Consider the following 17,870-nt stretch of genomic DNA (forward strand, 5'->3'; position numbering starts at 1 on the left):
GTTGTCTTCACTGCACCAGATATGTCATCTGAGTGACTGTGGCTCCGCCCGGGACAGGTGGGGGAACCTCTAGCTACTGGTTTTTAAGCCAGCGCCTAGCCAGTACCAGGAGAAAACTAACTTACAGGGATGGGAAAATACTACTAACAGAAGTTACTCCTTCCTGAATACTTATCACCTCCAAGGCACTATGCTTAACATTTCACCGACATCTCACTGAAGCCTCAAAAAACCCCTATGAGTTAAGGACCGTTATTACCCCCAGTTTACAAATGAGACACCTGATGCTCAAAAAAGTTAAGTAATTTGTCCAAGGTCACACAACAAGAAGTAGCAGAACTAAAACTTAAATCCATGACCAGCTATCCATCTCCTGAAGCCTACTTTCTTTAATTATGATGATAGGTTGGTCTTAGCAAATAATAATGATGTTCTTCATTCTGACAGCACTTGGATAACCCAGAAGTAACCTTGTAATTTGGACAAAGGATAGACTATGGTTACTCTTTGACAAGTTACAGGACTTGTACTAGATAACATGACATAGTTTTTAGCAAAAGAAGGACTGGCAGCATTAATCATTTGTTTGGGTTCAAATCATGGTTATATTATTTTCTGGTTAGGTGACCATTAAAAAAAATTGCTTAGCCTCTTCTGAGCCTCTCAGTTTCCTCACTTAAAAAATGGAAATACTGGGGCGGAGCAAGATGGCCGAATAGGAACAGCTCCAGTCTCCAACTCCCAGCGCGAGCGACACAGAAGACCGGTGATTTCTGCATTTTCAACTGAGGTACAAGGTTCATCTCACTAGGAAGTGCCGGACAATCGGTGCTGGTCAGCTGCTGCAGCCCGACCAGCGAGAGCTGAAGCAGGGCGAGGCATCACCTCACCTGGGAAGTGCAAGGGGGAAGGGAATCCCTTTTCCTAGCCAGGGGAACTGAGACACACAACACCTGGAAAATCGGGTAACTCCCACCCCAATACTGCGCTTTAAGCAAACAGGCACACCAGGAGATTATATCCCACACCTGGCCGGGAGGGTCCCACGCCCACGGAGCCTCCCTCATTGCTAGCACAGCAGTCTGAGATCTAACCGCAAGGCAGCAGCGAGGCTGGGGGAGGGGCGCCCGCCATTGCTGAGGCTTAAGTAGGTAAACAAAGCTGCTGGGAAGCTCGAACTGGGTGGAGCTCACAGCAGCTCAAGGAAACCTGCTTGTCTCTGTAGACTCCACCTCTGGGGACAGGGCACAGTAAACAATAACAAAAGCAGCAGAAACCTCTGCAGACACAAACAACTCTGACAGCTTTGAAGAGAGCAGTGGATCTCCCAACACGGAGGTTGAGATATGAGAAGGGACAGACTGCCTGCTCAAGTGGGTCCCTGACCCCTGAGTAGCCTAACTGGGAGACATCCCCCACGAGGGACAGTCTGACACCCCACACCTCACAGGGTGGAGTACACCCCTGAGAGGAAGCTTCCAAAGCAAGAATCAGACAGGTACACTCGCTGTTCAGAAATATTCTATCTTCTGCAGCCTCTGCTGCTGACACCCAGGCAAACAGGGTCTGGAGTGGACCTCAAGCAATCTCCAACAGACCTACAGCTGAGGGTTCTGACTGTTAGAAGGAAAGCTATCAAACAGGAAGGACACCTGCACCAAAACCCCATCAGTACGTCACCATCATCAAAGACCAGAGGCAGATAAAACCACAAAGATGGGGAAAAAGCAGGGCAGAAAAGCTGGAAATTCAAAAAATAAGAGCGCATCTCCCCCGGCAAAGGAGCGCAGCTCATCGCCAGCAACGGATCAAAGCTGGACGGAGAATGACTTTGACGAGATGAGAGAAGAAGGCTTCAGTCCATCAAACTTCTCAGAGCTAAAGGAGGAATTACGTACCCAGCGCAAAGAAACTAAAAATCTTGAAAAAAAAGTGGAAGAATTGATAGCTAGAGTAATTAATGCAGAGAAGGTCATAAACGAAATGAAAGAGATGAAAACCATGACACGAGAAATACGTGACAAATGCACAAGCTTCAGTAACCGACTCGATCAACTGGAAGAAAGAGTATCAGCGATTGAGGATCAAATGAATGAAATGAAGCGAGAAGAGAAACCAAAAGAAAAAGGAAGAAAAAGAAATGAACAAAGCCTGCAAGAAGTATGGGATTATGTAAAAAGACCAAATCTACGTCTGATTGGGGTGCCTGAAAGTGAGGGAGAAAATGGAACCAAGTTGGAAAACACTCTTCAGGATATCATCCAGGAGAACTTCCCCAACCTAGTAGGGCAGGCCAACATTCAAATCCAGGAAATACAGAGACCACCACAAAGATACTCCTCGAGAAGAGCAACTCCAAGACACATAATTGCCAGATTCACCAAAGTTGAAATGAAGGAAAAAATCTTAAGGGCAGCCAGAGAGAAAGGTCGGGTTACCCACAAAGGGAATGCCATCAGACTAACAGCAGATCTCTCAGCAGAAACTCCACAAGCCAGAAGAGAGTGGGGGCCAATATTCAACATTCTTAAAGAAAAGAATTTTAAACCCAGAATTTCATATCCAGCCAAACTAAGTTTCATAAGTGAAGGAGAAATAAAATCCTTTACAGATAAGCAAATGCTTAGAGATTTTGTCACCACTAGGCCTGCCTTACAAGAGACCCTGAAGGAAGCACTAAACATGGAAAGGAACAACCGGTACCAGCCATTGCAAAAACATGCCAAAAAGTAAAGACCATCGAGGCTAGGAAGAAACTGCATCAACTAACGAGCAAAATAACCAGTTAATATCATAATGGCAGGATCAAGTTCACACATAACAATCTTAACCTTAAATGTAAATGGACTAAATGCTCCAATTAAAAGACACAGACTGGCAAACTGGATAAAGAGTCAAGACCCATCAGTCTGCTGTATTCAGGAGACCCACCTCACATGCAGAGACATACATAGGCTCAAAATAAAGGGATGGAGGAAGATTTACCAAGCAAATGGAGAACAAAAAAAAGCAGGGGTTGCAATACTAGTCTCTGATAAAACAGACTTTAAACCATCAAAGATCAAAAGATACAACGAAGGCCATTACATAATGGTAAAGGGATCAATTCAACAGGAAGAGCTAACTATCCTAAATATATATGCACCCAATACAGGAGCACCCAGATTCATAAAGCAAGTCCTTAGAGACTTACAAAGAGACTTAGACTCCCATACAATAATAATGGGAGACTTCAACACTCCACTGTCAACATTAGACAGATCAACGAGACAGAAAGTTAACAACGATATCCAGGAATTGAACTCATCTCTGCAGCAAGCAGACCTAATAGACATCTATAGAACTCTCCACCCCAAATCAACAGAATATACATTCTTCTCAGCACCACATCTCACTTACTCCAAAATTGACCACATAATTGGAAGTAAAGCACTCCTCAGCAAATGTACAAGAACAGAAATTATAACAAACTGTCTCTCAGACCACAGTGCAATCAAACTAGAACTCAGGACTAAGAAACTCACTCAAAACCGCTCAACTACATGGAAACTGAACAACCTGCTCCTGAATGACTACTGGGTACATATCAAAATGAAGGCAGAAATAAAGATGTTCTTTGAAACCAATGAGAACAAAGATACAACATACCAGAATCTCTGGGACACATTTAAAGCAGTGTGTAGAGGGAAATTTATAGCACTAAATGCCCACAAGAGAAAGCAGGAAAGATCTAAAATTGACACTCTAACATCACAATTAAAAGAACTAGAGAAGCAAGAGCAAACACATTCGAAAGCTAGCAGAAGGCAAGAAATAACTAAGATCAGAGCAGAACGGAAGGAGATAGAGACACAAAAAACCCTCCAAAAAATCAATGAATCCAGGAGTTGGTTTTTTGAAAAGATCAACAAAATTGATAGACCACTAGCAAGACTAATAAAGAAGAAAAGAGAGAAGAATTAAATAGACGCAATAAAAAATGATAAAGGGGATATCACCACCGACCCCACAGAAATACAAACTACCATCAGAGAATACTATAAACACCTCTACGCAAATAAACTGGAAAATCTAGAAGAAATGGATAATTTCCTGGACACTTACACTCTTCCAAGACTAAACCAGGAAGAAGTTGAATCCCTGAATAGACCAATAGCAGGCTCTGAAATTGAGGCAATAATTAATAGCCTACCAACGAAAAAAAGTCCAGGACCAGATGGATTCACAGCTGAATTCTACCAGAGGTACAAGGAGGAGCTGGTACCATTCCTTCTGAAACTATTCCAATCAATAGAAAAAGAGGGAATCCTCCCTAACTCATTTTATGAGGCCAACATCATCCCGATACCAAAGCCTGGCAGAGACACAACAAAAAAAGAGAATTCTAGACCAATATCCCTGATGAACATCGATGCAAAAATCCTCAATAAAATACTGGCAAACCGGATTCAGCAGCACATCGAAAAGCTTATCCACCATGATCAAGTGGGCTTCATCCCTGGGATGCAAGGCTGGTTCAACATTCGCAAATCAATAAACATAATCCAGCATATAAACAGAACCAAAGACAAGAACCACATGATTATCTCAATAGATGCAGAAAAGGCTTTTGACAAAATTCAACAGCCCTTCATGCTAAAAATGGTCAATAAATTCGGTATTGATGGAACGTACCTCAAAATAATAAGAGCTATTTATGACAAACCCACAGCCAATATCATACTGAATGGGCAAAAACTGGAAAAATTCCCTTTGAAAACTGGCACAAGACAGGGATGCCCTCTCTCACCACTCCTATTCAACATAGTGTTGGAAGTTCTGGCTAGGGCAATCAGGCAAGAGAAAGAAATAAAGGGTATTTAGTTAGGAAAAGAAGAAGTCAAATTGTCCCTCTTTGCAGATGACATGATTGTATATTTAGAAAACCCCATTGTCTCAGCCCAAAATCTCCTTAAGCTGATAAACAACTTCAGCAAAGTCTCAGGATACAAAATTAATGTGCAAAAATCACAAGCATTCTTATACACCAGTAACAGACAAACAGAGAGCCAAATCATGAATGAACTTCCATTCACAATTGCTTCAAAGAGAATAAAATACCTAGGAATCCAACTTACAAGGGATGTAAAGGACCTCTTCAAGGAGAACTACAAACCACTGCTCAGTGAAATAAAAGAGGACACAAACAAATGGAAGAACATACCATGCTCATGGATAGGAAGAATCAATATCGTGAAAATGGCCATACTGCCTAAGGTCATTTATAGATTCAATGCCATCCCCATCAAGCTACCAATGAGTTTCTTCACAGAATTGGAAAAAACTGCTTTAAAGTTCATATGGAACCAAAAAAGAGCCCACATTGCCAAGACAATCCTAAGTCAAAAGAACAAAGCTGGAGGCATCACGCTACCTGACTTCAAACTATACTACAAGGCTAGAGTAACCAAAACAGCACGGTACTGGTACCAAAACAGAGATATAGACCAATGGAACAGAACAGAGTCCTCAGAAATAATACCAGACATCTACAGCCATCTGATCTTTGACAAACCTGAGAGAAACAAGAAATGGGGAAAGGATTCCCTATTTAATAAATGGTGCTGGGAAAATTGGCTAGCCATAAGTAGAAAGCTGAAACTGGATCCTTTCCTTACTCCTTATACGAAAATTAATTCAAGATGGATTAGAGACTTAAATGTTAGACCTAATACCATAAAAATCCTAGAGGAAAACCTAGGTAGTACCATTCAGGACACAGGCATGGGCAAAGACTTCATGTCTAAAACACCAAAAGCAACGGCAGCAAAAGCCAAAATTGACGAATGGGATCTAATTAAACTAAAGAGCTTCTGCACAGCAAAAGAAACTACCATCAGAGTGAACAGGCAACCTACAGAATGGGAGAAAATTTTTGCAATCTACCCATCTGACAAAGGGCTAATATCCAGAACCTACAAAGAACTCAAACAAATTTACAAGAAAAGCAAACAACCCCATCAAAAAGTGGGCAAAGGATATGAACAGACATTTCTCAAAAGAAGACATTCATACAGCCAACAGACACGTGAAAAAATGCTCATCATCACTGGCCATCAGAGAAATGCAAATCAAAACCACAATGAGATACCATCTCACACCAGTTAGAATGGCGATCATTAAAAAGTCAGGAAACAACAGGTGCTGGAGAGGATGTGGAGAAATAGGAACACTTTTACACTGTTGGTGGGATTGTAAACTAGTTCAACCATTATGGAAAACAGTATGGCGATTTCTCAAGGATCTAGAACTAGATGTACCATATGACCCAGCCATCCCATTACTGGGTATATACCCAAAGGATTATAAATCATGCTGCTATAAAGACACATGCACACGTATGTTTATTGCAGCACTATTCACAATAGCAAAGACTTGGAATCAACCCAAATGTCCATCAGTGACAGATTGGATTAAGAAAATGTGGCACATATACACCATGGAATACTATGCAGCCATAAAAAAGGATGAGTTTGTGTCCTTTGTAGGGACATGGATGCAGCTGGAAACCATCATTCTTAGCAAACTATCACAAGAACAGAAAACCAGACACTGCATGTTCTCACTCATAGGTGGGAACTGAACAATGAGATCACTTGGACTCGGGAAGGGTAACATCACTCACCGGGGCCTATCATGGGGAGGGGGGAGGGGGGAGGGGGGAGGGATTGCATTGGGAATTATACCTGATGTAAATGACGAGTTGATGGGTGCTGACGAGTTGATGGGTGCAGCACAGCAACATGGCACAAGTATACATATGTAACAAACCTGCACGTTATGCACATGTACCCTAGAACTTAAAGTATAATAATAATAAAAAAAAGAATATTAAAAAAATGGAAATATTATGGTGCTACTTCATAGAGTGTCTCAGAGGGTTACATGTGACAATACACGCACACACTGAAAACACCTACCACATACTACTTACTCAGATGTTGGAGTAAGTAGTAGAATTGTCCCCACTTAGCTGTTAGTAAGTGTAGGGTTAAATAAATTATATCACTTCACTTCAACTCCATCCAATCCAAATTATTTCAGTGACCGAGTCTTGACTACCCAGTAGGTGATCATGTTCCTGGTACACATATCTTGATTCCTACTTCTATGTGGTTTTCATGACAAGGTTCTGCAGAATTTAGTGACAGATCTAGTTGCTCTATCACTAAACCCAAAGTCTTGCATTGAGGTGAGCAGCTCATGACATTAACACCTTGTGTATCTCAGAGTGGCGTTTACTGTTTTCCAAATACACTTCTTCCTTTTTGCTGTTTCTCTCCACCATTGTCCTCTCCTCAAACCATGTTGGTCTCTCCTTCCTTTCTCTTCTATCTTTAGGATCTGTGCCTTAGGGCATCACTGGCATTCAGGAATCCATAGGGCATTGCAAAACCTAGCTCAAAGCCCCTAAAACAAGAAATCAGTGACCCTTGGAATTCTCATTTCAAGGAGTGTGGCTTTTGAAAGCCCCAAGATGAAAAAAGCTGTAACATGGCCATCCCTGTGGAAAGGGGATTGGATCGCAACTGACAAATGAGTCAGACCCAGCGCTGGAGAGTCCCTGGCCTGATAGCTAGGGATGAAATGCAACATTAAAAACCATCACAGACATCTATAGCTGAGCTCTTCAGTGGTCTGCTGCTAGCTAAAAGGCTTCCACTTGAGTGCTTAGGTTTGTGCAAGTTTGTTTAAGATGCATAATTCATAAAGGGTATATAGCACCACCCTTGAATAACTTTTCACCCTTACCTGCTCAGAGGATTGAGCTGGACTGACAATGTCAGGAGATCACTCTCGAAATCTGACATTTCACCCTTTATGGCCTAGGAATGGCCATCAGCTACTCATCTCTTTACTCTTTGCTTGTCTCCATCAAATACCTGTATGTATTCCCTGGCAGATAAAGTTCTCTCCTCCCTGCACATAGTTCCAAATAGAGTCTCAAACAGTAAGTGCATCTCAGAATCAAACCACATTTTAGTCCACCACCATTATATCAGGAAGCAGGAACTAACTTCCTCTGACTCTCTGTTTATTGCATAAAAAAAGTGAGGGAGATTAAAAAGGTAGGGCATAAATTCAGCTCTGCTCCTAAGCACTTCTGTTTGAGCTGACACAAGCAAGAAAACCATCTCCTTAGGATCCATGAGATTGCCCCAGTTTATTTGTCATCCCAATACCTACTGATGACATAACAGTCAATTAAGAGGTAATGTATGGTGCTCCTGCTAGGACTGATAAAGGAGAGACTGCACAATAGGGGTTATTTGGGGGAGGCATTGTTAGTACTCTAACCTGCATCAAATATCCCTTTCTTAGCACACTTTGATTTTTTTTTTTTTTCAGTGTGACAATAACAGCCTCTTTAAGACAATCCATCAAACTAAACTAGAAGACAAACGTAACTTCATGCCCTGAAAAACTTTATGTTCTGGTTCAGCCAACAGTCACTACTATCAACCAGTGTCCTGATTATAGTTTAATCTGATCATTGTATTTCAACCTAGAAACAGGCCCAGTCCTCACTTCCTGGTCAAAGGTAAAAAGGGGTAAAAATGAAAATGCAGGATTAGCTATGGCTTATGATCACCCTCTATGCATCTATGCATCTAAGGAACTCAGCACATTGTCCATCTAGATGATTCCTTACAATAATCCTAAATGGTAGATTCTCTTATTATCCCCATTTTACCTCAATTTTTTTCATCTGTATAAAAATTTGAAATAGTACCAGTAGCAAAATAACATTGCCAATTAAAACAATAACAATAGCTACTTTTTACTAAGTGTTTGCTATGACCTGGACACTGTGAAAAGTCTCTTATTTTCATTGTTTCTTTCTTTCTTTTTTTTTTTTTTTTTGAGACAAAGTTTCACTCTTGTCACCCAGGCTGGAGTGCAATGGCTTGATCTCAGTTCACTGCAACCTCCGCCTCCCAGGTTCAGGCAATTCTCCTGCCTCAGCCTCCTGAGTAGCTGGGATTACAGGTGCCTGCTACTGTGCCTGACTAGTTTTTGTATTTTAATAGAGACAGGGTTTCACCATGTTGACTAGGCTGGTCTCGAACTCCTGACCTCAGGTGATCCACCCGCCTCGGCTTCCCAAAGTGCTGGGATTATAGGCATGAGCCACTGTGCCTGGCCCATTGTTTCTTTAACCCTAACAAACCTATGACATGGACATCGTTTACCATCTTCATTCCTTCAGACAAGAAAATTAGGAGTTGGAAAAGTCATGCAACTTGCTGAATAGCACACAGTTAGTAAGCTGCAGAAAGTACTGAGAGACCCCATCTATTAAAACCAGACATTTGCCTGCCTAGAATGGCTCTCAGGAAAAACTCATTACCAAAGTGTGAAGGGCAGAAACCACACTGAAGGAAATTCCACATCAAATGCAGATTTTAGTTACTGAAAAAGACAGAGGGCGCTGAACTGCTTACAACCTATTTGGCTGCTTGCTTTATTTAGTTAATTCCACTCAACTATGGATTTAATCAATAGTAGTAGCCTGGCAGTTTTAATGCCTCCATGAACCTTCATTAACAGCAGTTGACTTTTGCCAAAAGGTGAAGGTTGGTGCCTTTGATGGGTTACAATCTTAAATGGGAACTGATTGTGCCTCCTTAAAGGAATTTTAAAAGGCCAAGTGTATGTGTACCTTTTCCAAGAGTTAGCTAAGGAGGGTGTTGTGCCGAACCCCTATTAGCCTCAATAAGTTAGGTACCAGGTTCACGAGGCTGAAGGAGACCCAAAGCCACCAAGTGAGACATAGGCCTTTATTTGGGGATTCCATACAGGGAGTGGCAGTGGGCTGGACAGGAGAACTGCCTTCCCTACAGTCCAGAGGTGGCAGGCTAGGCAGCAAAGGCAGGAAAATGGCAACCACTAACAAACGGCATGCAGTTTCTATAGCATTTTCCCTTAACTTCCCTTTAATGAGCTCCACCTGAGGGGGTCGCTCAGCTGTTCTTCACTGACAAGGAATAACTCTCCGTGTTGGCTATGCCCAGGATTCTCTAGCTGGAAACACACATTCAGGTGCATCTGCCATACAAGGTCATTCTTAGGGTGTGCTGAAGTTATTGCTGTCAGGTGTGCTTACCCTATGGTAGGTTTCCCTGGCTAATTTGAATACCTTTTCTTTATTCCTAGCTGCCTCTTATTGATGAGTTACTCATTGGCAGCCACTGAATTCAGAAATACTCTACATACATTGTTGTATTTAATCCTAAAGACAGTCTTAGAAGACAGATGACCTTATTACTCCCAAATTTACCTGTTTTGGGGGCTTTTCAAGTTTTTTTTTTTAATTGTCAAAGGTTATAAAGGCACCTCTAAAAATTATATTGCTTGTATGAGCTGAGCACATGGACCCTTGATTGCTCTCTAGCCTCCCAGATGGCTGTGGCTCTTGAAAAGGGTTTACTGAGAGTAGGCTGATGGGGAGAATAATTAGACAAGAACCACCATTTTCAGACAGACACATCTTTTGGCTGGTGCCCAAATCAACAGTTGTTTTCACTGAATGAAATCACTTAGAAAACACTTGATAGCTGAATTTAGTCAATCCTATTTGGGGGCATGTCCCCAGTCTCAACCCTTGCTGACATAGCCTGCTCCATTTTCAGAATACTGTGGGGACTTTGAGGCCTCAGGCCCTAAGTTTAACCTTATTTCAGGCATTGGAACTTCACAAACCATCCATTCTCTTATCTTCAGTTTTCTCATCTGTGCAGTGGGATGATAATTACAGTCATAATAACAGACATTTTACATGCTTAGTAGTTGCTGGTTCTAAATGCTTTACATATATTGCCTTTTATACTGTTCAGTGGCTTAACATTTATTACCTAATTTAAATGTCACAACAAACCTATGAAGGAGGATCTAAACCAGGTGGACTGAATCTAAATTTCACCCTTGTGTTCATTACCTATTCCTGCAGTTCTCCAGTCAAATCATGTATCAGAATCACGTGGAGGGCTGATGTCTCAGTAACTATGCATTGATCTGGCCTAAGGTCATGGCAGCATATGTGAGGATGGCAATAAAGTTTAAGAGTTTACAAATAAGGACAGCAGTTTATCCAAATCACAGAAATAAACATGACTTCAAAAACCAGACAGGTGAGTAAAGTTGTGGCTGACCTAATGCACAAAAATACACCTAAACGAATGCTTCTCTTACTACATCTTACTAGCAAACTTCGGCTGAAATACATAGTCATGAATCTGTTGGTCTGGAATATCTCAGACTGAACTAGCAAATTTGGCCTATGTCCAGTGTCCTTATATTCAGAACAGGTTTATTTTTGCCCCGAGGAATAAATATGATTTTTGACACTAAGCTTCGCCACTAATAACTGGGATATTAACCTAATTCTACTAGGATATCTTTTCGACTGAGGGGCCTAGTGACATTTCATGTGTGAATCATGAGTAATTATGTCATTTATATAAAGACCACCTTCTCACCTCATCTCACCTGCAGCCTAGATTGCAGATTTCTGACCGGAACACTTCCCACAGCTATGAATCCTAATCCTTGTAACATGAATACTAACTCATGGGTTGAGTGCTTCCTCTGTGCCAGGCACTGTCCTGAGTGCCTTACATCTCATCTCCTCCGAACTAGAACTGTAAGAAAGTAGTCGCTGTGACGATTAATCTCCGTTTCACAGATCATAAAACTGTGAAATAGAATTGATACACAGCTAATAAATGGCTGAACTAGGTTTTGATCTGGAGACTGAAAGACTCTAGAACTCATGATTTTAACTACATCACTGGCTTCCATTTGTGTTTCCATTGTCCTGTTGATTATATCTTAATGAGAAATGGTACATAGATAGTGGACGAATAACAGTAAAAGTAAACATTGGCTGCGCGCAGTGGCTCAGGCCTGTAATCCCAGTGTTTTGGGAGGCCAAGGTGGGCGGATCATTCGAGGTTAGGAGTTCAAGACCAGTTTGGCCAACATGGCGAAACCATGTTTCCACTAAAAATACAAAAAAATTAGCTGGGCACGGTAGCACAGGCCTGTAAACCTCAGTACTTGTGAAGCTGCAGCAGGAGAATTGCTTGAACCTCGGAGGTGGAGGTTGCAGTGAGATTGCACCACTGCACTCCAGCCTGGGCGACAGAGCGAGACACCATCTCAAGAAAGAAAAAAAAAAAAAGTTAACATTTATTGCATTCTTTTTATGTGCCTCCTCCCAATGTGCCAGGCAGTTTCTAAGTTAATATTTCATCAATATCCCCATTTTGCAGATGACGCATCTAAGGTTTTCAGAGGTTAAACAGCTAGAAAGCGGTAGAGCAGGCACTCTAACTGCTTGAATAATACATACTGGGAGTTAAACTCCAAAGGTCATCCAATGTGGGGCACTATGCCCATCCTCTTGACAGGGGCACTATTACTAGAAATGGAACAATGTTGGAGGTTCAATGGTCGGCAATGCATAAAACCCGCATTTGTGCCCTTTCCCTGGGTTAAAGCACTATATGGAAATTTTTCCCCAGTTTTATGGCTTTAAAGAACATTGGTTAGTTGAGTAAACTTGGCATAGTATTAATGAATAAAGGCATTTTTGCATTGTAAGTTATATGCAGAAACTTACCCTCTTAGAAACAGGCAGCTTTTATAATGTCCAAATTTTTGTTTTCAAGTGTCCAAATAGACTATGCTCAAATGGGGTATTCCCAGGCCTCAGTCCTGTTCTTTGACCTCCCCAGAGACATACATTCCAGCAGGCAGGTGCTAACCAGCCCACCCACCCACTGCCACTGCTGATTGGGTCAGAGATGACATCTGACTCAAGGTGGGACAATCAGGACTCTCTTTCTGGAATTCTGAATTTGTTATCTGGTAGATCAGAAACGAGGAAAATGTAAAGGTTATCATGCAACCATGTCTGTTTGTACAAACAGATGGGAAAAGCCAGTCTACAGAGAGATAAGCAGCAGATACATAAAATGAAGTAAAAATAAGAGAATTCGTAGCCCCAGAAGAGAAGACGGCTGTCCAGTTTTTAGTTCCAATTCCTTACTCTGCCTAAGATGCATGTTTGGACTTGAAGGACATCTCAGGGTACTTATGACAAAGCCTTCTATCCCGCCTTTCAAAGACTTAATCTAGTTTAAGTGGGTTTGTATTATTTAACGCTACAAGAGCCTTGAGTAGGGCACAATCTAGATGAATTCATAGGCAGTTAGTTCTGAATTAAAGCAAGCAGAATTCCCTAAAATTTGCTCAAGGGAAATCAATTTTATTGCTTTGTCTCCTATTTAAGTCCCAAAATAATTGCCTCAAAATGGGAATACCTTGTTCTTTAACTTTAAAAGATAAACAAAGGTTGTGGGTTTGGAATTTTCAGAACTAGATCCCAAGACAAAGATTTGAGTGCAAGTAATGTAGTCGGGAGGTGATTCTAGGAAGCACCAGTAGGGGAGGGAAGAAGTAAGACAAGAAAGATGAGGAAGCCAATAAAGGATGTGTTATTAAGCCAGTTACCTGCATCTGGGAACTTAATTCCTTGGGGAACTCTGAGAGTCAGTGTAGACCATGTGTCTCAAAGCCATCCCACCCAAGGGATGCTGAAGCTAGGGTATTTATACACCAACTCCCATCAAGGGTTGGTTGAGGGATACTAGCAGGGAGCACGCATTTCCAGTCTGCTGCTTGGTGGTCTGCCATGCTCCCATGACCAGAGAGACGCCTCAGGGAAAGGAGTGCAAGTAAAGGAATTGGAAGTCCTGGAGGGATGCAGTGAAGTGGTAAAAGCAAGTGTACATGAGTGAGATGCCCACAGCATCTGCTGCTGGTTCATGTAGAAAAATAATAGTGAGGAAGCACTTTAAACTATCTACTCAATAAGAAGTTTATTCTAGTTTACTTATTAGAAATGACTGATTAACTAAAATTTGGTACAGTTTTCAGTATGTTGTTCCTTGCCACTTCTTTGTTCTCAGAGAGTTCTTTTTCCATTAAAAAGTGGGATTGGGCAAGAAATGTAGACTGTGGGGTCTTCTGACCCATTTAAATGAGCTCCAATAAATATGTTTTTGACTCACAGTTAGAGATGGAGGACATAGTTCCTAGTTTCCCCCTGTGTTCACCTCCTCCTTTAGGTCTGACTGCTGGAAGGAAGGGGATCTGTTGAAAAATCTCTTCCCACAGAATGTTGAAACAATTATTTAAAGGATCTACTGACAGGGGTGCAGATCTTCATGTGCATTGTGCATAAAGGGAGTGGTAGAGTGTTCAACAGGCTCCTAGTAGGAGCCAGGGGTTGCCCAAAGATTGCCAATTGTTCTAACTACCCCTTTGAGGAAACATTGGAAGCAATCCTTTACTTGGTACTTACAGAGGCTAAACTAGAAGAAGAGAAGGGGGATAGGCAGGGCTATGAAATTATCCTTGAGAAAGAAAGTGGCAGCTGATGTGGATTTTGTGTGCTTCCCTGAGCTGAGGTCAGATTCAGTGAGGGCCATCAGTCAATGGACATTGGAACAACTGGAGGCAGTGATGATGCTACTCTTTGTAGAGTAGTTTACTCCTGCATTTCTCTGCTGCTCCACGTCACTAACTCCTCTCAAACTCCATTAAAGTCCTATCCCTTCAGCAACCCTAGCCCTTCCTCTATCCCAACTCCACCACTCCTGGTGCTCTGGTGATTCCTTTTGTATATGCACTTATACAGCATCTGACCTAAATGCTCTTCTCTATGTAACTTTTCCTACAGGGATGCTAATCACTCTACTATTCACAGGTAGTTTGGGTAGAGATAGAAGTAACTAGTTTTAGTAGCACTCCTAGGAAAAAAAAAAAAACAAAAAACAGAAGTAAACAGAGGTGGAAGTATAGAGTAAAAAACAATGTATTTTTTTTCCCATATTTTCACTGTCTGTAGTTCAGTATTCTATAAACAGCGTGGTGGTAAGGCATGGAGCTGAAGTCACTTTGGATTTTGCATCTCAGCTGCAACAACAATTTGAGGCTTAACCTGTCTAGCCCTCAGCTTCCCCATTTGCAAAATAAAAATCATACTTTGGCATGTAAATGCATGGAATGTAATATTAATAGGGTAACATTGCCTTTGTTATCATCATTCCCCTGTGCCCACCTTTGTCTCTTGTAGCATTTACCCATCAGTCCTTATCGTCATCATGGCAGCTAATGCTTAGAGGCCACAAAATGAGCCAGGTATTCATCTAAGAATTTTATAAATATTAACTTGTTTAATCTTCACACTCTTATAGGGAGTGTTTTTATGCTCATTTCACAGATTAGGAAACAGGCATGTTAAGTGATTTGGTCAAGATCATATAGTCAGAAAGTGGCTAAGCCAGGGTTTGAACCAGACAGCCAGGCTCCAGATTCTGTGTTTAACCACCATTCAGTGTTGCCTCCTCTACAAACAGGCAGGAGGCCAGAATACACTTTTAAAAGTCCACATACCCCAAATTATCCCTTCTGCATCACACAAGCTCTAAGATATAGACCAGGGTCAGGAAGGAATACCAGGGTCACCATGTTATTAACCTTGTTGTGAACACGCTTTTCTGCCTACATATCCCAAGGGCTAAGATCCCGTTTCGGATCTTTTTCTATTCATCCCAACAATTTACTCAACCTTGAAGCAAACCTGAGCTGGGAGAAAAATGAAATCAGCTCTTTGGGATGGCAGCATCAATTTTTAACTGCAACTGTCACTGAGTGTTAAGAGTTGCAAAGCCTTGGGAAATGCTGATCGGGCGTGGGCTCCTTGTATGCCATGGGGCTGTGAAATCAGTCCAAGGTTTCAAAACATAAACCAATCTTTTTTCTTCTTTATTTTTTTTCTTTCCTCATTCTGAAGGAGCCATCCGGTGTACATGGCTACTTAAACCCAGATCTGAAACAGAACTATTTTTTGTAATTCTGCACTATAGTCAAGGTCCAACCAGAAGACAGAAACCTCACTGGCTAATTGAATGGGAAAATTTTAAGGACATTAACTACCAAAAAGGGTAGAAGGGAACTCCAAGGAACTCAGACACAGTAGGAACAAAAAGGCAGCTGTTCCCTCTAGGCTGAGGAGGAGTGGGCAACCAGGAACAAAGGGCCAAGAGCACCTTTCCTGGGAGCAAGATGAAGCCCTCCTTGCAGAGGGTGTGGTGCTACAGAACATGCAGTCTGCCAAAGAAGAAGAAACTTGCCAGAGAGCACAGACCTGCACTGGTCTGACCTGCATTGTCAGGTTCAGGTGGGTGGAAGTTGCTTGGAAGCAGCTATACAGTTGAGAGTGGTCTGTGGACTTCACTGGAGCTGAGTCCTAAAGGCCATCAGCTCCTACACTGACTAATTAATAATAAAAGACACAAACTCAGAAGGGAAGAGTCTTCATACGCTATAGCCTTGCAGGGTCATTCTAGTGTCCTCTTTTGACAAAGCCCAAGATTCAGCCAGCTGGCAAAGGGAATATTTACAGGGTCCCTCAGCAGTATCGCAAAGATGGGGAATTTGGAGCTGAGAGACAATAAATTGATAAGTAGAATATGGGCATATATGAAGCTACCAGACCATGGATAATATTGTCATCACTAGCATACTATTACACTTAATCCTTTTGACAGTATCCCTGTTTATTTCAGTCTCTTTAGAAGTAACGCATTAGCCCCAGAGTTATGTAGAATATGTGTGCTAATTTATTCATTTGGTACCATCACGTTTAAATCTTACAATTGTGTATATGTGTGAGTATATATGCAACTGATGCTCTACGAAGGTGTCCTGTCAATTCAGTGAAACAAAGACTGTGTTTCATTCATCATTATATCCCTAATGCTTGGTATATAGTGCTCTGCACACCAGACGCTCCATGAATCCTACTGAATGAATTCATGAGTGAATGAATGAATCAGTAAACAGGGCTTGGCTTATCCTGTGGCATATCCTATACTGTATCACTGAGTAACTCAGGAGGCTACACCTTCCCCAGTTTGGAAATCAATGGACAAGTGTTGGCTGATAGTGTAGAGTTAGGAACATACAGCTTCAAATGTCAGGACCTCCTGAATTATCACCATAGCCACCTATTTTTTCTTAGACTGCAAACATCTCTAGCCAAACCTGGAAAAGTGTCTCCTGGTACATGGCTCATGGATACTCTTTCCCCAGCTCTTCTCATGGCTGGCTGGAACTGAAACATCACAGCTCCAGAAAGGCCTCCCCTGACTACCTTACCTAAAGTGCCCTCCTCCATCCTACTCCTCAAGTCATTCTTTATCGTGGTGACTCCCAAATTTGCTGCCCATTAGAGTCACCTGGGGATCTTTTTAAAAGCCCCATTAAAGTGATCAAGACTACAGCACTAGTATAAGGCCACATACATACATATATGAAACAATTGAGAGTCCAGAAATAAATTGTTACATTTATAATCAATTAATTTTAGACAAAGAAGGCAATATAAGTCAAAGGGAAAGGGATATTCTTTTCAACAAATGGTGCTGAGACAAGTGGATATTCAATGCAAAGTGATCAGTTTAGACCCTTACCTCATACCATACACAAACATTAACTCAAATAGATCACAAACCTAGATGAAAATGTAATACTACAGAAAGTTTAGAAGAAAACATAGAAGAAAATCTTTGTCACCTTGAATTAGGCAAAAAATTTTTAGATATGACACTGAAAGTCAAAGTATAGAAGAAAAAGTCAATAAATTGGACATCATCAAAATTGAAAGGTTGTACTTCAAAAGATTTTTTAATAAAATGAAAAGACAAGCCATAAACTGGGAGAAAATATTTCCAAAGTATATATCTTATTAAAGATAT

The sequence above is a fragment of the Macaca thibetana genome, chromosome 2, assembly GCF_024542745.1.
Source record: "Macaca thibetana thibetana isolate TM-01 chromosome 2, ASM2454274v1, whole genome shotgun sequence".
NCBI classification, from domain to species: Eukaryota; Metazoa; Chordata; class Mammalia; order Primates; family Cercopithecidae; genus Macaca; species Macaca thibetana.